The 22,908-nt window shown below is 40.8% G+C and overlaps 1 long non-coding RNA gene across 1 annotated transcript in view; it reads left to right on the top strand.

Annotated features, from left to right (window-relative positions):
- LOC132665899 (uncharacterized) overlaps positions 1 to 22,908 on the top strand; it is a 32,303-nt gene that overhangs the window by 7,766 nt on the left and 1,629 nt on the right. Inside the window, exons 2-3 of the long non-coding RNA XR_009604341.3 lie at positions 1,576 to 1,749; positions 14,961 to 15,386. This is a non-coding gene — a long non-coding RNA (uncharacterized LOC132665899). The remainder of the gene's footprint in view (positions 1 to 1,575; positions 1,750 to 14,960; positions 15,387 to 22,908) is intronic.

Raw genomic sequence — 22,908 nt, 5'->3', positions numbered from 1 at the left:
TGGCCAAAGGACGACTCTCTGGCCAGATGACATTTTTTCTGAAGCCAGCGGGGCAGAATTTAATGAATGATGGATAGGAAGTCAAACTTTCAAAAGTCGAGATCCTATAAAACAACACCTTCTAGGAAAATCAGTAAACAAAAGTAGCCTGGTCCAGTTATCGGTTATCCTGACAGCGGTATTTCTGGACTGAAAATGTGGGCTGCAAATCAACTTTCCGTTAATCCCAAATGTGACTCGTCTCATTATACAGTACCACTTAATATTTATTTCCGATCCCCCAAACAGGCCCACATGTTAGAGAACTGAAGGACAAAACTAGTATTGTAACAGTCCAATTTCTGTTAAGATTCCACGGAAAATGCTAAGAGAGAATACCTCTGAGGAAAGCCTGAGATAAATCGCTGGGATGTCGAAAATGTCTTAAATCTCCTTGTAATTTAATTTTTCATCAAATGCATGCTGTGCACCTACAGGTGCTAAGTACTAGCCTGAGCACCAGGGGCACAGATTTTGAACAACAGCCGTGTCTTCGAAGAGACCTTCTGCCAGAAGGTCTGGCTGGCTGAAAACACACTGATTATATCACGTGACTGCAACAGAAGATGGCCAAAGAGCAGAGCTTTGGGAATCTAACTTCCAGAGCAAGGAGATACTGGGGGGTAGGGGAGCTTCTCAGAGAAAATCCCTTATAACTTTCCTAAGTGCCCCATTCCTCCCTCCCACGCTGCATTCCTTCATTCATTCCCTCACCCCCTCCAGTAAATACATATGGAACAGCTAGTGAGTGCGAAGCCTGTTCTGAGAGCCAGAGATACAGCAGTGAACAAAAACAAGCAAAAACCCCTACCTTGATAACGTTTACATTCCAAGCTGGGAGACAGATCACTAAAATATGTAGCATGGTAGAAGGTGATGAGAACTACGGAAAAAATGTCAATGGGTCTATTAGACGAGGCACAGTCAGAGTAGCAAGTGGTGGACAGGAGCTGCTTAGTACCGGCCTGAGAGAGCTAATTGCTAGCATCTCTTCCCCAGTCCCCATTTACCGATATCACATCAGTAGCTTAAAATGGTCACAGTGGGCAGGGGCGCCTGGGTGGCTCAGTCGGTTGAGTGTCTGACTTCGGCTCAGGTCATGATCTCACGGCTTGTGAGTTCGAGCCCCGCATCGGGCTCTGTGCTGACAGCTTGGAGCCTGGAGCCTCTTCAGATTCTGTGTCTTTCTCTCTCTCTCTGTCCCTCCCCCACTTGCACTCCGTGTCTCTCTCTCTCAAAAATAAGTAAACATTAAAAAAAATTAAACACACACACACACACACACACACACGTGCGCACATGCATTTAGTCTTTGACTGCATGCACTTGTGGAAATGGGTCTCTATGGCATTTAGTCTTTGACTGCATGCACTTGTGGAAATGGGTCTCTATGGCACTGTTGCTTCTGTGCCTGGCGCTGGTGCCTGAAGTCAGCAGGGCGGGTAGCCAGCAAGGAAAGGCGGATGTGAAGTAAGGGAAGAAGATGAAACCCAGAGGATGGACTAGAATGATCAACTATCTCTCTTTGCCTCCAAGCCTCTGTCTTCAGTGATGTGGCAAAGTCCTATGAGAGAAGCCAGCACCCTTCATCAGGGAGCTACACACACCCTTGACCCAGGAGTCTGAGACACTAAAGGAGGCTCCAGCGAGAGAGAGCTGTAAGAGTTGTGGGGCCAGCCACAGCCTGGTGCCAGCCAGGTGAGCCCACAGGTAAGCGACGCCACAGCTGGCTGCACCAGCGCTCTGCACACTGTACCCGTCCTCTACATGCGAAACCAGTATGGCCATTCCTTCACCGCCAACTTCCACATCTCATGCAGCCTGACAACTCTGTAGGGAAGGCACTCTGGGAAACCGGTCTGGCTAAATAATAATAATAATAATAATAATAATAATATAAGCTAAATTGGTAATGCAAACCCACCATGGTTAGGAAAGAGAACAAAGAGTGTTGGTGGCAATTTTTAATAGGATTTTCAGGGCAAGGTTTTACCAAGAAGCTGACATTTGCATAACAATCTAAAAGAAGTGAGGGAGGGAGCTTTGGGGATTGTTATGGGAAGAGAGTTCCAGGCAGAGGGGTAGCCAATGGAAGACCCTGAGTTGAAGGCACACCTGATACGTTCAAAGAACAGCAGGGATGACAGTTGGCTGGAGTGAATGAGGGAGAGAGTAGAAAGAGGAGGGGTCAAGAAGGCAACTCTGTGTGTGTGTGTGTGTGTGTGTGTGTAGAGAGAGAGAGGGGAGGGCTTGTAAGACTTCGCCAAGACCTCGGCTTCTACTCTGTGTGGGATAAGCCTTCAATGGATGATTTTGAGCAAGGAAATAACAAGATCAAATCAGTCTTAGCAGGACCATTCTGGCTGCTATACTGGGAATAGCTTGAAACGTCAGCAAATGAGGATTATTAAAGGGTTATTGCAAAAATCAACAGAGAAGCAGATGACAGCTTAGACCAGGGGAGCAGCAATGGGGATGGAGCAAAGAGGTGGGATCCTGGAGGTCTTTTGAAGGTCAAGTCAACAGAATTTGGACTGGGATGTGTGGTATGGGAGAGCTGGAAGAATCAAGGATGAGTCCAAGTTCTTGGGCTGAGCAACCAGAATATTAGAGGTTGCAATTAACTGAAATTGCAAGAAATGAAAGACAATCAAGTTTGGATGGGAAGAAGGAGATCAAGAGTTTAGTCTGGACAAGTTGAGTTTGAGTTTTCCTCTAGACATCAAATCGAAGATGACAGTTGGATCTGTGAATACAGAATTTAGGGAACAAGCATAGGCTAAAGATATAATTCTGAGATTAACAACATACAGAGAGTATTTAACACCATGAGGCTGGATGAGACCAACAAGACGTAAAGTAGAAGAGCAAAGAACTGGAAGGACTGCATGCAGGGACCCTACCCACTAAACCCACTAAATGCTCAGGGATATGAGGAGGAATAAGAAAAGACGCTAACAAGGAGTGACCAGAGAGGTAGGAGAAGATCCAAGGGACTGTGGTAGCCTCCAAAGCAAGTAACAAAAAGAGAGAGGGAGCAATCAACTGAGTCAGATGCTGCAGATGCATCACATTAGAGGAGAACTGAGAGCTGATCCTTGGATTTAGCGAAACAGAGGTCTTTGGCCACTTGCTAAGAACAATTTTGGCAATAAAAGTTATATGAACTGAGTTCAAATAAGAAGGAAATAGAGAAGTTAGGGACAATGCATAGAGGCAACTCTTTTGAGGTGTAAAAAGAAGAAGAAAAAGGAGACATGAGCAAGAAAGCAGAATGGGGATCAAGAGAGAGTTTTGATCTGCTTTTCTTTGAACTGGGAGAAATCATTGTGTTTGTAGGCTGGCAAGAATGATCCAGTGGAGAGGGAAATTTCTGTGATGGATGGAGAGAGGGGACAGCTGTTGAAACAGTGTCCAAAGTGAGCAAGGATGAGATCTAGTACTTAAGCGGAGGGATTGCACTCCAAGCAGAGTGACCTTCATCCACCGTAGACCAAATACTTGAAGCCAACCGACCACGTACATGAAGCAGACAGGTAGGTTTGGGGGGAGGTTATAGAAATTATTATTCCTAATCTCTCATATTTCCATAAATAGGGTAAAAGTATCCACTGAAAATGTTTGTGGGAAGAATCAAATAAGTTAATGCATATGAACTCCCAGAAAGTGGGTTATGAATGTGAACAGCTATTCATTATTATCACACATCAGTTTGGGTGATTTAATCTGTTCTTGTGCTTTCACTGACCTCTTATCCTTAAGCTTCAGATCCAAGATCCAAGATGTGGACATCTCTCAAAATCAACAGGTCTAGAACTCAATTCACTTTGGTCTTCTCTGGGCAACTCCACCTTCCGCAAGCTTGTCGCAGTTAAGGGCTCTTTCCACCTGGGCACATCAACCACAATGCTAGATTTCTGAATTTCTTCTTCTTCCTCATACTCCTTCCTCAACATCTTGGAAATCCCTTCTCTCCTCCCTTCTCTCCTCTATCATCCCTCCAACTGTGTACCCTTTCACTCTCTCAAGCATGTCTTTCTTCTGGACTTTGGCCTCCTAACTGATCCTCTCAGTCAATATGGCCTCCTGTGACTCTCTCTTCCCCATGTACAGAGTGATCTGTCCGAAATGCAAACACTGTGTCACTTTCTGGAGTAAACGCTTCCATGGTCCAGTCTGTACAGCATGGCACTCAAGGCCTTTCATGCTATGTTTACATCTTTAGCTGCGTCTCCTGCCCCTTTTAATCTGGTACTTTATTCACCAATTATACTAAGCATATATGGCTTCCCTGCACAGCGCTCCCCAAAACTACCCCCCAAAAACTGTTGAGTACCACCATGCCGATGACTGATTACCCTTCAACTCTCAGCTTTGGCACCATGTCCTCCAGGGAACTCTCTCTGATCCAGTTTGAGCCAAGTGCCATTCCTTAGGGCTTTCACAATATCACATCCAAACACCCAGCGTGTTATCAGTGCTCAATGAATTGGTTGCCATTATATTAGATGAACTACATCTAATTGATTAAACTATGTTAGATGATATCTTGAAATCCTAGGGGCGCCTGGGTGGCTCAGTCGGTTGAGCATCCGACTTCGGCTCAGGTCATGATCTCACAGTTCGTGGGTTCGAGCCCTGTGTCGGGCTCTGTGCTGATGACTCGGAGCCTGGAGCCTGCTTCGGATTCTGTGTCTCCCTCTCTCTCTGCCCCTAACCCACTCGCATTCTGTTTCTGTCTCTCTCAAAAAATAAATAAACATTAAAAAAATTTAAAAAAAAAAAAAAGAAAGAAAGAAATCCTTTCCAGTACCATGGTACTGCAGCAGGCATTTTTCTTTTGGTCAGTCTTTTTTTTTTTTTTTTTAATTCCAGTATAATTAACATACAGTGTTATATTCATTTTAGGTAGACAATATAGTGGTTCAATAATTTTATACATCACTTAGTGCCCATCACAGTAAATGGACTCTTAATCTCCTTCACCTATTTCACCCATTTCCCCACCCACCTCCCCTCTGGTCACCATCTGCTTGTTCTCTATAGTTAAGAGTCTGTTTTTTTGGTTTGTCTCTTATTTCTTTGTTTTGTTTCTTAAATTCCACATATGAGTGGATCCATATGGCATTTTATTTCTCTGATTTATGTCATTTAGCATTATACTCTCTAGATCCATCCATGTTGTTGCAAATGGCAAGAACTCACTTACTTTCATGGCTAAGTGGTACTTCATTGTATCTATCTACCACCTCTTTATCCATTCATCTACCAATAGACGCTTGGGTTGCTTCCATATCTTGGATACTGTAAATACTGTTGCAATAAACATAGGGGTGCATATATCTTTTCAAGTTAATGTTTTCGGATTCTTTGGGTAAATACCTCGTAGTGGAATTACTGGATCATATGGTAATTCTATTTTTAATTTTTTGAGGAGCCTCTATACTGTCTTCTACAGTGGCTGCCCCAGTTTGCATTCCCACCTACAATGCACAAGTGTTGCTTTTTCTTTACATCCTCACCAACACTTGTTGCTTCTTGTGTTTTTTATTTTAGCCATTCTGATAGGGGTGAGGCTGTATCTCATTGTGGTTTTGATTCGTATTTCCCCCATGATGAGTGATGTTGAGCGTCTTTTCATGTGTCTGTTGCCTTTTTTGGGTTACAGTCTTACTGACATAAAATTCACATGCCATATAATTCACCTTTTTGAAGTGTAGAATTCAGTGACTTTTAGTATATTCACAGAGTTGTGTAACTGACACCACAATCAATTTTACAACATTTTATTACCCCCAAAAGAAACCCTGTACCTTTTAGTTGTTACTCTCCTTTTCCACACGACCCACTCGACCCTTGGAGATACTGATCTCCTTTCTGTTTCTGTTGATTTGTGGATTTGCCTCTTCTGGACATTTCATATCAATGGAATGTTACAATATGTGGTCTTTTGTGTCTGGCTTCTTTCAATTAACATAACATTTTCAAGATCCATCCCTATTGTAGAATGTATCAGTATTTCAGTTCTTTATTGTCAAACAATATTTCATTTATATGAATATGCCACATTTTATTATTTATCCATTCGTCATTTGATAGACATTTGGGTTGTGTCCAATTTTTGTCTACTATGAATAATGTTGCTATGAACATTCTTGCACAAGTTTTTAATGTGGTTATATTTTTCATTTCTTTCGGGCATATACTAGGAGTGGAATTGTTGTGTTCATAAGGTAACTCTGTATTTAATCTTTTGATGAACTGCCAGACTATAGCAGATGTATTTTCCCATTACATAAGTGAAAATGTGGATACCATTTGTCTTTACAAAAGGTTTGTGCTCCTGGGGCACCTGGGTGGCTCAGTCGGTTAAGTGTCAGAGTTCAGGTCATGATCTCGCTGTTCCTGAGTTCAAGGCTCGTGTTGGGCTGTGTGCTGACAGCTCAGATCCTGGAACCTGTTTCAGATTCTGTGTCTCCCTCTCTGTCTCTGCCCCTCCCCCAATTGTGCTCGTGCTCTCTCTCTCTCTCTCTCTCTCTCTCTCTTAAAAATAAACATTAAAAAAAATGGTTTGTGCTGCAGTGGGCTGGAGATCTTGGACAAGAGAACTTTTGATTCAGGTTAGCTGGCCCTTTGACACCCCATAGTGTATAGCGACCCACTGCCCTGCTGGCCACAGAAAACGCCTTTCAAAACTAAGATTCTGGTCTCAGCCCTCCAGGTAGGGTTGGGAATGTGACTTCCAAATGAAGTCATAGCCATTGTTCCTCTCATTCATCATCCACTCCCCAGTAACATCTGAATTTTAAAATACTGTATTTAAAATAACATGTGATTCTCCTATTTATTTTGTGACTTAGTTATAATTGTGTAATAAATCTATTGACTATAATACGTTTGAACATTTACATACACATGGCAGCTACAGATTGTATTTTATGGTGTTTGGATAATTTTTAAAAAACACAATAAAATACCATCTAAATCTCTCATCATTCCCAAATCAACATACACCGCATAATCTTTCAAGAGTTCAGCCTCCACCGGTCACTACCCTCTTCAAAGATCTTCAGTGCCTTTAGGATAAAGAACAGACTTCATGAGCTTGGCCCCCAGGAAGCCTCAGCTCTGCCCCATATGTATCTCTGTCTTATCTCATGCCACACCCTCCACGAACTTCTGTTCTGTGACTCTAGTCTCCTCACCCTCCTAAGTACACCTTCCCGAGCCTGTTCCCTGGCCCTCTGCTCCAACCATGTTCCCCCTCCTGGTATTATCTATGTCTGAGTCATGTTCCAAAGTGCAGGTCAATGTCAGTCTCCTCTGTGAATGCTTCAACGTCAAAAAAAAAAAAAAAAAAAAAAAAAATGACCTCTCCCTCCTCTGGGATTCTACAGCATTTATTTTTGCCATACATCATTGAATTTTTTTTTTTTTTTTATGGACACATCATCCTCTGCCACTAAGTTATAAGTTCCTTGACGGCAGGGTGATATGGTAACCTTTACCCTCTCTATAGACATTGCTTTTAGCCTAGTGTGTGTCTGGGGAAAGGTGACTTTGCTCAAATGTAATTGTGATTTGTTGGATACTTAACAAAAGCTATGTTTGAAGGAGTATATAAATGGTTTACCATAAATAACATTTCCTTTTCAGTCCTCCAGTAATTCCCTACATTCATGTGGTTCAGTGCTTATCTCCTGAACTTCTTTTTGGAGGGGTTGGGTTTGTAATCAGTCTTTATTAAGTACTTACTCTGTGCACAGTACTGGACATATGAGTTCAAACTGCATGCTTACCCTCAAAACTTTGCCTTCCGGTAATCAGCTTCATGGTATTCTTATTTTTACTGAAGTTTCATATTCATCTTAGAAGAACTGGTGTTCAAATCACTAGAAAGACATGTAGACGTGGTGACAGTTTGAATCCAACCAGAGGAAGAGATCCTGAGTCTCACGGCCTCCTGGATGTGGTAGTTTTGCTCTGAGAAGAGGCAGAGAAGTGGGAATTCTCTTTCTCCCCTGTTGCTTGTTGACCTGTCTACACTATGTTGAGTAGTGTATGACCCTCTGTACTGTGGCCTCTGCTCTATGACATTCGATGACTTCTACATTGTGTTGAATTTTTGCTCTGCTGCTAAGTCTGTACCTTCCTTTTCCTAGACACTTTATCTCTGTTCCCCTTCAGTTCAGTAAACATACATTGAGCACCTACTGCATGCAAGGAATGATGGAAAACATTGGTTTCCCAATTTATCATTATATGTTAGATATATTTATAACACATAAGATACATTTATGTATAATCTACATACACATTTGTAAAAGTATATTTTCATAAGCAGAGTAGAGTAACATATTATAAGAGGGTTAAGCTCAAAAGTAAATACATTAGGGGTGCTTGGGTGGCTCAGTCAGTTGAGCATCCGACTCGATTTTGGCTCAGGTCATGATCCCAGGGTTGTGGGATCTAGACCCTGCTTAAGATTCTCAATCTGTCTCTCTCCCTCCCTCTCTCTCTGCCCCTCTCCCCCTCTCATGCTCTCTCTCTCTTTCTCTCTCAAACTAAAAAAAAAAAAAAAAAAAAAAAAAAAGAAAATAAATATGTTAGGTGAAAATCAAATAAAAGCACAACTTCTCTCAGGAAGTCCTTAAATAGTCTTGAAAAATCATACCCTAGAATGGATAAAGAAATTGTGGTTTATATACACAATGGAATACTACGTGGCAATGAGAAAGAATGAAATATGGCCTTTTGTAGCAACATGGATGGAACTGGAGAGTGTGATGCTAAGTGAAATAAGCCATACAGAGAAAGACAGATACCATATGGTTTCACTCTTATGTGGATCCTGAGAAACTTAACAGAAACCCATGGGGGAGGGGAAGGGAAAAAAAAAAAAAAAAGAGGTTAGAGTGGGAGAGAGCCAAAGCATAAGAGACTGTTAAAAACTGAGAACAAACTGAGGGTTGATGGGGGGTGGGAGGGAGGGGAGGTTGGGTGATGGGTATTGAGGAGGGCACCTTTTGGGATGAGCACTGGGTGTTGTATGGAAACCAATTTGACAATAAATTTCATATATTAAAAAAAAAAAAAAGAAAAAGAAAAATCATACCCTAAATGGTACAAAGGAAGTGACGTCCACCTGAGAAAACACGTGAGGAAACAGCCAACTCATGCATGAAACATCTCAAACTCATGTAGGGCTTCTTGAGAGTGAGGCAAGTTATCACTCATATGAGGACTTTAAGACACAGAACATATGAACACAAGGGAAGAGAAGCAAAAATAATATAAAACAGGGAGGGGGATAAGAGACTCTTAAATATGGAGAACAAACGGAGGGTTACTGGAGGGGGTGCGGGAGGGGAGATGGGCTAAATGAGTAAGGGGCATTAAGGAATCTACTCCTGAAGTCATTGTTGCACTATATGCTAGCTAACTTGGATGTAAACTTAAAAAAATAATAATAATAAAATAAATAAATAAAAGAATCTCAGAGAGCGAGGCAAGTTAAGCGTGCATTCGATGAGACTTTGCCGTGTCTGGGTGTATGTGTGTGTCTGGCTGGCTTTTATTCTAGGGGACACAAAATTCTAAAGATGAATGCTGTAAGTACTACAATCTCTTTCTCTCTTTTCCTTTTGGATTGCCTCAATAGACCTGCTCTCCATTCTCCGCTCTGGAGAGTGTTCAAGGTGTTCGGTCTTCGAACCTTTCAGCCGTCATGTCCTAGTTCTAGGCTGCCACCTTGTGGCTATTAAGTGGATGTGCTTTAGCCGGCCTGTTCTGTGTGCCGCTTGCCTACACCCTTAATTAGACGCCATTCCGCTTACCTTCTGCATGTTCGTTGCTACAGCTAACTCCACCTGGTATTTAGGAACAAGACGTTACGTGACAGATAAAAAGTAGAAATGCGTGCTTCCTTCCCCCAGAGCTGCCAGTTTTCCTGTCACAGAATCATGAAAATGTATCACAACACTTTATATCCTTCAGGATAATAACTGTCCCCAAAACTTAAAATCATGGCAGGGTTGCACAGTTTTTTTGGAGTCTACACATAATTAGAGTTCTCCTCTATCCCCAGTTGCCATGTAATCTTTATTTTATTTTAATGTTTATTTATTTATTTTGAGAGAGTGTGTGTGTGCACGAGTTGGGGACGGGCAGTTTCTTCTGGGTATCTTTTTTTTTTTTTTATAACAGGTTTTCAAAAAAAAATTTTTTTAAGTTTATTCTGCGAGAGAGAGAGAGAGAGAGCAAGCACGAGTGGGGTATGGGGCAGAGAGGAAGAGAGAATCCCAAGCAGGCTCCACATCACTGCAGAGCCCAATGCTGGGCTCAAACCCACAAACTGTGAGATCATGACCTGAGCTGAAATTGAGTCGAACATTTAACTGACTGAACCACCCTTGTGCCACTGGGATATCTTTTTCTTTTGTGCAACTTCTTCTTCTGGTTTAGGAACAATCTGCTCTTCTTCAGCAAGCATCATCTCACTGTGGCACAGAGAGCTCATGTAGGGTTAATCCGACCAGGAGCCAGCCCTGTAAGTTCTACGTCTCATCCTAGGGGCTTTGTCACCTGGATGTGCTCAATGACCACAGAATCTACATCTAAACCCTTAAGTTCAGCATTACTCTCTGCATTTTTAAGCACCTGCAGTAAAAATTCTGCACTCTTTTTGGGCCACCGACCCTGTGTCCAGCCCCACTGTTTGCCTGGGCACATGTACCAAGTCTACCGTTGTAGTGATGGAATGGCACACAGTGCTTCTGTAAAGTGACATCCTTTGGATACTTGGTGGCTTTTCAGATATGCATACCCTTGATGGCCTGGACAGCTTCATGTGTGTTCTCAAGGTGAACACGAAGACTTGAATCTCTTGATTTGAATCATTTTGCAGGGTCTTCTGGTCAAGTGAGTAGCAAACCATTTCCAGAGATGACCTCAGGCCACTTACAGGAAGAGCTGGATATTGCCTGTTAATTTTTATTGATTATGCATCGTAATCATTACCTAAAATGAATCCAATTCCTTCAAGTCCCCTTAGAGACTATTATCTCAACATCATAGTCCCTCAGTGAAGGGAGAGCGGTGCCATTTCTCCTTACTGCCACAAAACAGTTCAACAAACACGTGTTGATTGCCCACTGTGTGTTAGGTTGGGCAATACCAAATGAGCAACATTATCATATCCTCAAAAACTTCATAGTCTATTCTGGTGCAGTGGTTAGTTCTCAACCCCCGGCTGTATATTAGAATCATGTGGGCGTCCCTCCCCCCCCCCCCCCCCGCCTGCCAAACCAAATAAATAAAAACCTCTGGAGATGGAATCTGAGTATGATTGTTTTCCCAAAGGTCCCAGGTGGTCCTAGTGAGCAGGCAGTGTTGAAAACAACTGGTCTAGTTGGGAAAGAGACTTAATACAAATTAATTGTAATGTTCCATTAGAGGTATAAATAAATTGCTATTGAGTAATAAATTCTGCCTAAAGATCAAGCAGAATATAAGCTTCATGAAGGCAGAGATTTTTGTTTTTTTCATTGATACATCATAAGCACTAGAACATATCTAGGTTAGTCATTTAATTTATATTGTTGAGCTATGAATGAATCAAATTTCGAAATGAGGTATGGGAAAAGAATTTAAAGGAGAGATACTATAGGGGCACTTGGGTGGCTCAGTAGGTGGAGCATCCAGCTTCGGCTCAGGTCATGATCTCATGGTTTATGGGTTCAAGCCCCGCCTCGGGCTCTGTGCTGACAGCTTGCTCAGAGCTTGGAGCCTGCTTCAGATTCCGTGTCTCCTTCTGTCTCTGCCCCTCCTTCACTCATGCTCTCTCTCTCTGTCTCTCAAAAATAAATAAATGTAAAAAAAAAAAAAAAAACTTAAAGGAGAGGTACTATAAAGAAAAAAGAAAAGAGACTAAGTGAAGAGTATTTGGGGAGAATTTCAAACAGTTAACTTAAACCAGATTGTAGATTGTGTAATGGAGACTAGTGGAAAATTGCATTGATTTCCATGCTAAGGAATTTATTATTTTTATAGTGTGCAGAAATTGGTAAATACCAAAGAACAAAAGAACAAAACAGTACACACAATTTATAGTTTTCAAAAATAACACTCAAATTCTAAGATTATCAAATATTTCTCCTTATGTTCTTGCATTCCTATGGACAAGAAAACGGTCTGCCGCCATTTTTATAGTGGAAGAAAGTTGATGAAATTAATCTTCCTGTGTTCAAAACTTCACTAATATTTGGACCAGAGAAGCTAAACTCGCAAGTGTCTGGCTTCATTACAGAAGCACAAGATATGAACAGAGATTCAGTTAGAGATTCAATATTGGAAGACAGTGAAAATATGTAACATTGTTGGGAATAAATATCTCCTAAAAAAAGACAGATTGTCAAATTATCAAGGTACAACTGAAAAGAACTTTGAATGGAATGTGTTAATAGATTGGGAAAAAAATCTTTAAAGGAAAATTACTCATGAATTAGTGGGGGACAGAATCAGATTTCAAGAGTTCAGATAAAGGTAGCATGATCCCCAGACCAAAGACATTAAAAACAAAAAAGGTATTAGAAAGGAAATTTTAATAATGTTATCATAAACCGATCTCAGTAAGAAAGGAAAGTGGGAAATAGTTAAAGAAATCAAAGTACCAGCATGTCTGAATAACATCAATTTTTTTTAATGGGATCAGTCTTGTATATGGAATGTATAGAAGAATAAAAAGCAGTGATGGTCTAAAACTCTTAAGATCCTTTCAAGATGGTTAGTGCCCCCAAATAGCTAAGATTATTTTTAAAATTCTGAATATTATATTTTTTAACTTTTTATTTTTATTTTTTTAAAGTTATTTATTTATTTTGAGAGAGACAGAAAGAGTGCTAGTGGGGGAGGGACAGAGAGAGAGGGAGAGACAGAGAATCCCAAGCAGACTCCGCAGGGTCAGTGCACGGAGCCCAACGCCAGGCTTGAACTCTGAAACCATGAGATCACGATCTGAGCTACAATCAGGAGTCAGATGTTTAACTGACTGAGCCACCCAGGCACCCCCCCCCCGTTTTTGTTTTTGTTTTTTAACTTTTTAGAGATATATTTGGAACAAGGGGGAAAGAGATGGGTTTTCTGTTTGGGACACAAAGTATCACTTACTCCAGTGGTTCTATACTTCAAGGTGCATGGGAATCACCTCAAGGCTTTGTTAAAACACAGATTGCTAACCCCAACTTCAGAGCTACTGTATTACTGTATCAGAAGTCTGGGTTAAAACTTTGCTTTTCTAGGGAGCCTGGGTGGCTCGGTTGGTTAAGCATCTGACTCTTGGTTTCAGCTCAGCTCACGATCTCATGGTTCGTGGGTTCAAGCGCCCTGCGTTGGGTTCTGTGTTGACGGCGTGGAGCTTGCTTGGGATTCTCTCTCTCTGTCCCTCCCCTACTCACGCTATCTCTCTCTCTCTCTCTCAAAATAAATAAATAAACTTAAAAAAAATTGTATTCCAAAAAAGAATTTGCTTTTCTAACAGATTTCCAGATAATGTTGAGACCGCGAGGCCAGGCACCACACTCTGAGACACACTGTGAGATTTATTGCATATCTTGGTTTGAGGTTCATAAGAAGTAGACGCTGATCCAAGGACTCAAGTGTTAGTACTTAGTTTAATTGGGAAGCACAGAAAACAGCTGTCGGGGAGGTGGGACGTGAGTGCTCTGAGAGCATAGGGACGTCAGGACGCCCGTGAACAAATAAGGTGAGAAGTGAGCTTTCAGATGATTAGATCGTAGGTAGCTAGCCGGGGAAGGGCATGAGGGCGGAGGTGTCCTATGTTGAGGAAACAGCATGTGTGAAGACTGTGTTGGGGATGCATGTGGCAACTTCAGGGGATGGGAATCTGTGGCTCTCCCACCCTGCTCTCTAGTAAGGAGGGTGGTGTTAGATGAGGCTGGGAAGGTTAAAGAAGAAGCAAACCGGGGAAGTCTGCAGCCACGTTAAGAACTTTTTTTCTTTTTCTCATGAGAACACTGGATGATTTTAACCAGCAAATGATGACCACCTGGAGGATATGTATACTAAGGGGAGCAAAAGCAGATTCAGGAAGACTGATTGCGGTCCACAAGTAGGGATGATGTCTTTGGGTAGTGGGAGGAGAGTAGACAGGAAGAAAAGCAAAGAACTATTTAGGAGATAAAATAAACAGCATTTGATAATGAATTGGATATGTGACGTAAGGAAAAGACAAGTTCCAAGGATGACTCCCAGGCTTTTTCGGCTTAGGCAAGTGCTAGAAGGTACTATGATTCTGGGTTCTGGAACACGGAAACCTCAGTGTGAGGAGAAGATAGCTATCGTGAACTTAAGGTGCCTGCAAGACAATCAGAGATGCTAAGCAAATAGACATACAGGGCCGGTGCTCAGAGGAGAGGCACAGAGGAAAATTTGAGATCGGTTAACATAAAGATGGTACCTGAAACCTGCACAAATATGATCACTGATGTGCAAAGATGAGATCTCTGATTAGGGACAAAGAATGCAGCGAGAAAAGAGGAGGGGATCGGACTGAGCCTTCCAGAACTCTAGCATGTAAGTAAGTGCCTGGTCGAAGACGGTGAGCCAGCAGGGAAGGAGTAGGAGGGGAATCTAAGGAAAACCAAGGAGAGTTGAGTGTCACATAGGCCGAGAGAAAGCAGTAATTCAACACAGTAAAATAAAACAAGTACTAACTAGCTCCGAGACCGCCATCTAGGAAATAAGGGACTTTTCAGAATTAAGATTCTCAGGATATAAACCCTGACTTCCATCTTTTCTACTAAGGAAAATAATACTTAATATACACTTAGTTACTAGAGAAATTGAAGCTCAAGATACATGAATACAAGTAAATAATATTTCATGTGTATTCATATCTCTAGTTCCAGATAACTGAGTCTCAGTATAAGAGGGACAACCCCATGACAATGGTGACAAGGACAGCTGTTGGCTGAGAGCCTCCCATGTGAAAGCTTCATATCCAATCATCAGGTGGCATGAAAACAATGAAAGGGATGCCCAAGCTCTGAGAATCCACTTCTGCTAAGGTTCACCGAGCCAACTCCACAGCACCGCGTGCTCAGACCTCATTCCTTCTTTTCTTGCTCTGGGTCTGCTTCCGGGACTAACATGTCCGTCGCCGAACCACAGCACTGCAGTTCATCTCTTCCCTCTTGGCTCAGTGCTTTTGAACTGGTCATACATGAACTGACCTCTGGCTTCACCTCAAGATTTTGATTTTTGGACCTGGCTCCACAGATAACCCAAGATAGACAACGCCGAGGGCCCAGCCCTGTCATGTTCCCAAGGTGGGTTGAATATCAATCTATGACGATCGTGACAATAATCACTTTTAAATTTGTGATGTTATCAAGGAACTACCACAAATAATCCTTGAGCAATGATAAGGGCAAGACAAGAGACAAGCCTGTAAGTCCCAGGTTTCTTTTATTGTTTTTAAGTGATCTCTATGCCCAACCCATGGGGCTTAAATTTTATTTTAATGTTTTTATTTTATTTTTGAGAGAGAGAGTGTGAGTCGGGGAGGAGCAGAGAGAGAGGGAGGCAGGAGATCCGAAGGGAGCTCTGTGCTGACAGCAGAGAACCTAGGGGCTCAAACTCACAAACCGTGAGATCATGACCTGCCAGACACTTAACCGACTGAGCCACCTAGGCGCCCCATGCCCAGCGTGGGGTTTGAACTCATGACCCAGAGATCAAAGGTCACGTGCTCCAACAACTGAGGCAGCCAGGTGCCCCCAGTAAGTCCCAGGTTTAGAATAACAAAGGGACAGGCCTTGATTTCATGTGTACATTTCCATCCCTGGATTAAATAATGCGATGTCTTAAACCCAACTCAAACTGTTATGAAATAAATATAACCTTTCCTGTATTCTAGCTTTCATTAACCTCAGATCAACTTACCTCCTTAACATCATATTTGGCTACATCACATAGTAAGCTGCAGGGTCATTTATCAGAAATCTGAAAGGAATAAGCCTGACATTGAACTTCACTTCTGTTTAGACATGCTTGCACTGAAAAGTGTTGTACTCATGATATCATAGGCCCTCAATAAGCACCAACCACTCAGTACCTAAGAAACCCTATCTGGATCAAACTGCTGAATTTTGTGCAAGAAATACTTCTTCAGAACCAGAATGTCCTCCCTAATATTCTTTTTTTTTTTTAATTTTTTTTTTTTAACGTTTATTTATTTTTGAGACAGAGAGAGACAGAGCATGAATGGGGGAGGGTCAGAGAGAGGGAGACACAGAATTGAAACAGGCTCCGGGCTCTGAGCTGTCAGCACAGGGGCCCGATGCGGGGCTCGAACTCACGGACCGCGAGATCGTGACCTGAGCGCAGTCGGCACTCAACCGACTGAGCCACCCAGGCGCCCCCTCCCTAATATTCAAGAATATAACAAACAGAAGAAATAAAAACCTCCAGCTCTATTGAAATCATACACCTATCACTAATGAAGAGGATACAACATCCCACATGCAGACACCTTTAAGTATTCTTAATAGAACCAACTTTCCAAAGACAGAGGCAGAGTTCTCTGGAAATTACCAGTGAGAATTATGTTGCTTGACAAAATTCTAGAGTAGCTGGCTTGTAAGCAATTAGAAAATGGTACAATAAAGGACCCACTGTATAGTCACTAAGTCAAATTGAACTGAATACGTTTCTTTTTTGAACACATTTACTGGACCAGTAGATTGAGAACTGTTAGGCTTGTGAACAATGTGCAAGAGCTGGAGACTAGACGATTTAAATGTATTCATAAGTGGTTTGATAACCATACTCTATTATTAATGGATGAAACCTGACTAAAGCCGTCTTTAATGGTTTGCTCCTGGGCTGGTTTTGTCCTGTGCAACAAGGTCAAGGCCTCATTTATCCAATTTGCAAATACATCTTGGAGTGATAGCTAATATGTTGAATGCCAAAATTAAAATTCAAAACATGTATGCAGCAACAAGGAGCCAAAACTGAAAAAGAAAATTCACTAGTCATAAATGGAAGGTCCTAAATTATGAAAAACATTTTAGAGGTTATAACTGATATAAATTGCTATCAATGTTCGTATACCTGAGCAATTTGGTTTTCTTTAATTTATTCTTAAGTTGGCTAACATACAGTGTAGTCTTGGCTTCAGGAGTAGATTCCAGAGATTCCTCACTGACATATAACACCCAGTTCTCATCCCAACAATTGCCCTCCTTAATGCTCATCACCCATTTTCCCCACCCCCATCAACCCTCAGTTTGTTCTCTGTATTTAAGAGTCTTTTATGGTTTGCCCCACTCTCTGGGTTTTTTTTTTTTTTTTTTGACATTCATTTATTTTTGAGGAGAGAGAGAGAGAGAGATCTTATGGTTCACCCCCCACTCTGGTTTTATTATTTTTGAGAGAGAGAGAGAGAAAGAGAACAGGGAGGGGCAGAGAGAGGGGGAGACACAGAATCCCAAGCAGATTCCAAGTTCTGAGCTGTCAGCACAGAGCTGGACACGGTGCCCCAACCCACGGACTGCGAGATCATGACCCGAGCCGAAGACGAACACTTAACCAACTGAGTTACCCAGGCGCCCCTCCCCTCTGTTTTTATCTTATTTTTCCCTATGATCATCTGTTAAGTTTCTCAAATTCCACATATGAGTGAAATCATATGATATCTGTCTTTCTCTGACTTATTTTGCCTAGCATAATACCCTCCAGTTCCATCCATGCTGTTGCAAATGGCAAGATTTCATTCTTTTTCATCGCCAAGTAGTATTCCATTATATATATATGAATAAAATAAAATATATAAAATGGAATACTAGGCGATGAAAAAGAATTCCATTATATAGTATTCCATTATATATATATATATATATATATATGAATAAAATAAAATATATAAAATGGAATACTGCTTGGTGATGAAAAAGAATGTATATATATATAAATATATATATATAATGGAATACTACTATATGTATACATATATACCACATCTTCATCAGTTGATGGACATTTGGGTTCTTTCCAATTTGGCTATTGTTGATACATTGAGCAATTCTGATTAAAATATGGTTTCTAATATAATCATACAACAGTACCAAATCGTTCTGCATTGGTCAGAAAAAAACTTAAGGGGCACCTAGGTGGCTCAGTCAGTTGGGCGGCCAACTCTTGGTTTCTGCTCAGGTCATGATTCCAAGGTCATGGGATCAAGCCCCACATCAGGCTCCTTGCTGAGTGTGGAGCCTGCTTGGGATTCTTTCTCTCCCTCTCCTTGTTCCCCTCCCCAGCTCATGCTCTCCCTCTCTCTTTCTCTCAAAATAAATAAATAAACTTAAAAAGAAAAGAAAAAAGAAAAAATTTAAAGCACTATATCCCAGTCATGGAGCCAATAATTCAGAGCATTAAAAAAACTGAACTGGGATCAGCTAATGAAGACCAAAAAGGTAAGTGACACTAAAACCAGGTCATGAGGAATGACTGAAGAAAACGATGAAGTTTAACTTGAGATGAAGTCAAAATCTTCCTGATATTGCAAGAGTTTCTTATTTTATGAATTCAAAAGCAGAGGCACCTACATACTCAATGCTATCCTTATTGAAATTCCAATGGCATTTTCCACAGAAATAGAAACAATCCTAAAATCTACATGGAATCACAAAAGAACCTGAACAGCCAAAACAATCTTAAGAAAGAACAAAGCTGGAGGCATCACACTCCAATTTCAAACTATATCACAAAACAATAGTAATCAAAATAATATAGTATTGGCATGGAAACAGAGACATAGAACAATGGAACAGAATAGAAAGCCCAGAAACAAACCCACATACATGGTCAGTTAATTTACAACGAAGGAGCCAAGAATATATCGTGGGGAAAGGACAGGCTCTTCAATAAATGGTGTTGGGGAGGGGTGCCTGGGTGGCTCAGTCGGTGGAGTGTCTGACTTCGTCTCAGGTCATGATTTCATGGTTCATGAGTTCCAGCCTCACATCAGGCTCTGTGCTGACCAAGCTCAGAGCCTGGAGCTTGCTTCAAATTCTGTGTCTCCCTCTCTCTGCCCCTCTCCCACTCACATTCTGTCTCTCTCTCTCAAAAAATAAACACTAAAAAAATAAAAATAAAAAATACATAAATGGTGTTGGGGAAACCAGACCACTATCTTACACCATACACAAATATTAACTCAAAATTTAAAGCACTTGAACATAAGACCTGAAACCATAAATCTCCTGCAAGAAACCATAAATGGAAAGTTCCTTGATATTTGTCTTGGTGATAATTTCTTTTATTTGATACCAAATGCAAGGGTAACAAAAGCAAAAAGTAAGTGGGATTAAAACAAAACTCCCATACAGCAAAGGAAACTATTAATAAAATGAAAAGGCAACCTACTGGGAGAAAATATTTACAAACCATGTATCTGATAAAAATTTAACATCCAAAAGATATGAAGAACTCATAGAACTCAATAGCAAAAAAAAAAAAAAAAAAAAAAAAAAAAAAAATCCAATTAAAAAATAAGCAGATCTGAATAGATGTTTTTCCAAAGACAAGAAAGTAGCCAATGGGTAGGTGAAAAGATGCTCTCTAATCATCAGGCAAATCAAAGCCACAATGAAACATCACCTCATATGTGTTAGAATGACTATTATATATATATAAAAAAAGTAACAAGTATATTGTGACCTATCATGATGAGCATTTCATAATGTATGTAATTATCAACTCCTGATGTTGTACACCTGAAACTAATATTGTAGTCAACGATACTTCAATTAAAAAAAATTAAAAAGGGGTGCCTGGATGGCTCAATCAGTGAAGCATCTAATTCTTGATCTTGGCTCAGGTCATGGTCTCACAGTTCGTGAGTTTGAGCCCCGCATCGGGCTCTGAGATGACAGTGCGGAGCCTGCTTGCAATTCTCTCTCTCTCTCACTCTCTCTCTCTCTGCTCCTACCTTACTCATGCTCTCTCTCTCTCTCAACATAAAAAAATAAACTTAAAAGATTTTTAAAAAATTAGACAGGTAGGTGTTGGTGAGATGTGCAGAAAAGGGAACTCTTGTGCACTGTTGGTGGGAATGTAAATCAGAGCAGCCACTGTGAAAAACAGTATGGAGTTTCCTCAAAAAATTAAAACAGAACTGCCATATGACCCAGCAACTCCACTTCTGGGTATATATCCAAAGAAAATAAAATCAGGATCCCAAAGATATATCTGCGCTCCCATGTCATTGCAACATTATTATAGTAGCCAAGACATGGGACAACTTAAGTGTTTACACACACACACACACACACACACACACACACACAGGAATTATTCAGCCACAAAAAAGAAGAAAATCTTGCCATTTGTAACAGGGATGGAACTTGAGGGCATTATGCTAAGTGAAATAGGTCAGAGAGAGACAAATGCTACATAATCTCACTTCTAGGTGGAATCTAAACAAAAGCCAGGGGTGCCTGGGTGGTTCAGTTGGTTAAGCATCCAACTCTTGATTTTGCCTCAAGTCATGGTCTCATGGTTCGTGAGTTCCAGTGCTGGGTCAGGCTCTGTGCTGACAGTGTGGAGCCTGCTTGGATTCTCTCTTTCCCTCTCTCCCCGTTTCTTTCTCAAAATAAACATAAACAATCAAACGAACCAAAAACCAAACTTATAAATTGAGAACAGACTGGTGTTTGCCAGAAGAGGGGGAGATGGGCAAAACAGATGAAGGTGGTCAAACAGTACAAACTTCCAGTTATAAAATGAGTAAGTCGGGGCGCGCCTGGGTGGCCCAGTCGGCGAGGCGTCTGACTCCTGATTTCAGCTCAGGTCAAGACCTCACGGTTCATGGGATTGAGCCTCATGTTGGGCTCTGCACTGACAGTGTGGAGACTGCTTGGGATCCTCTCTCTCTCCCCCTCTGCCCCTCCCCCGCTCTCTCTCAAAATAAATAAATGCTAAAAATAAAATGGGTAATTCATGGGGATGTAATGTACAGTATGGTGACTATAGTTAATATTGTATTGTATGTTTGAACTTTGTTAAAAGAATTCATCTTAGAAGTTCTCATCATAAGAAAAAAACGCAACTGTGTGTGGTGACGGATGTTAACTAGACTTATTGTGGTGATCATTTCACAATATATACAAATATTTCATGACTACACCTGAAACTAATGTTATGTCAATTATATCTCAAAAACACATAATCACAGGTGGTGATCCTGTTACCTTTGATCAGACTAAAATATAGAATCATGATGTTGTCTTGTGGAGATTGCTTGGATGTGATATGCCATAGCCTGAAAACATTCTGGAAAATCTCAGTAGCTCAGAAAAGTGCTCTTCCACTCAGCCCCGCAGCACTACCTTCACAGACTTAATTCCTATTTTCTTTTTGCTAAATCATCATCTCTGTTCAGCTTAGTCTTCCCCATAAACTGCTGGAGTTCTGCAGGTTGCCAACTAAAGACATAGCTTAAGTTCCAAAAGGGAGGTTGGGAGGGAGGGAGGGAGGGAGGGAGGGACGGAGGAAGGAAGGAAGGAAGGAAGGAAGGAAGGAAGGAAGGAAAGAAGGGACAGAGGGAGGAAGAAAGGAAGTTCTTGGGAACTTATATCTCCCTAATCTGGTATACAATACTTGTTTTTCTGCAGAATCCCTAAAGCACCTTCTTGAGGTATCTAAATTTCAAAAAGCTCCAGCTAGGAGACAGAAATGAAGTCCCCCACAACAAACAGGTAGAGAGTGGAAGCATGTGTGGATTGATAATCAAGACTTTAAGTACAAAGTTTTTAAAAGAAACTGCATACCAAGTTGCCTAAGGATGCTACCTTAGTAGGATGTTTGTTGGAAGCTTTTTTTTTTTTAAAGGAATAAATTAATAAATACATAAATTTGTGTTAGGAAACCTCTTGCTTAGGTGGAGGAATAGATAACAGGTAGGAAGTGTGTCAGTTCTACAAAAACATTTTCTATGAATATTTTGTTCTAAATATAAGAAAACTGTTTTCTTATATTTAGGATCATAATTATGGCAGAATTTTTTTACACCAATAATTTGAGTGTAATGGGGTCCTGTGACCAAAAAGTTTGAGAATTGTTGGTCTAATGAACCTAAAATCACTTTATAAACATAAAAAAAAAAAAAAGCTTCAAAAGTGTATTATATCAATTGTATCTAGAAACAGGAAAACAAAGTTAGATGAAGTAATATTCTCAATACTACTGAATAACCCAAACTTATATAAGTTATTCAAGTGATCTGTTAATGTTTCAAAGTAAGTTTTCTCCTAGACAGTGGTTTCTTCAAGTTAATTGCTGGCTAAGAACCAGGCAGTTAAAAATAAAGTGGGTGATAATGCACATGAGGATTATAGTTAACACTGCAGTATGGTATCTTTGAAAGTGGGGAGAGTAAATCACAAGCATTCTCATCACAAGAGGGGAAAAAAAACCCTGTTTTTTGTATCTACAGGAGATGACGGAGGTTAACTAAACTTACTGTGGTAATCATTTCACAATGTAGGTCATTTTGCTGTATACCTTAAACTTATACAGTGCTGTACATCAACTATATCTCAATAAAACCGGGGAGGAGTGTAGGGGGTTAAGTTTCTCATCAATAAAGAAATCCTGGACATATATCTGATTGCTCAGTAGGATTATGAGCTGATTATTCTTTATAAGGATTATACTTTAAAAAATATATATTTTTAAGTTTTATTTGAGAGACAGAGACAGCATGAGTGGGGGAGGGGTGGAGAGAGAGGGAAAGAGAGAATCCCAAGCAGGCTCTGAACTGTCAGCTAAGAGCCTGATGTGGGG

Source organism: Panthera onca, chromosome D3, assembly GCF_046562875.1.
Source record: "Panthera onca isolate mPanOnc1 chromosome D3, mPanOnc1 haplotype 2, whole genome shotgun sequence".
In the NCBI taxonomy this organism is placed as follows: Eukaryota; Metazoa; Chordata; class Mammalia; order Carnivora; family Felidae; genus Panthera; species Panthera onca.
This window is presented reverse-complemented; position numbering and strand designations above follow the sequence as displayed.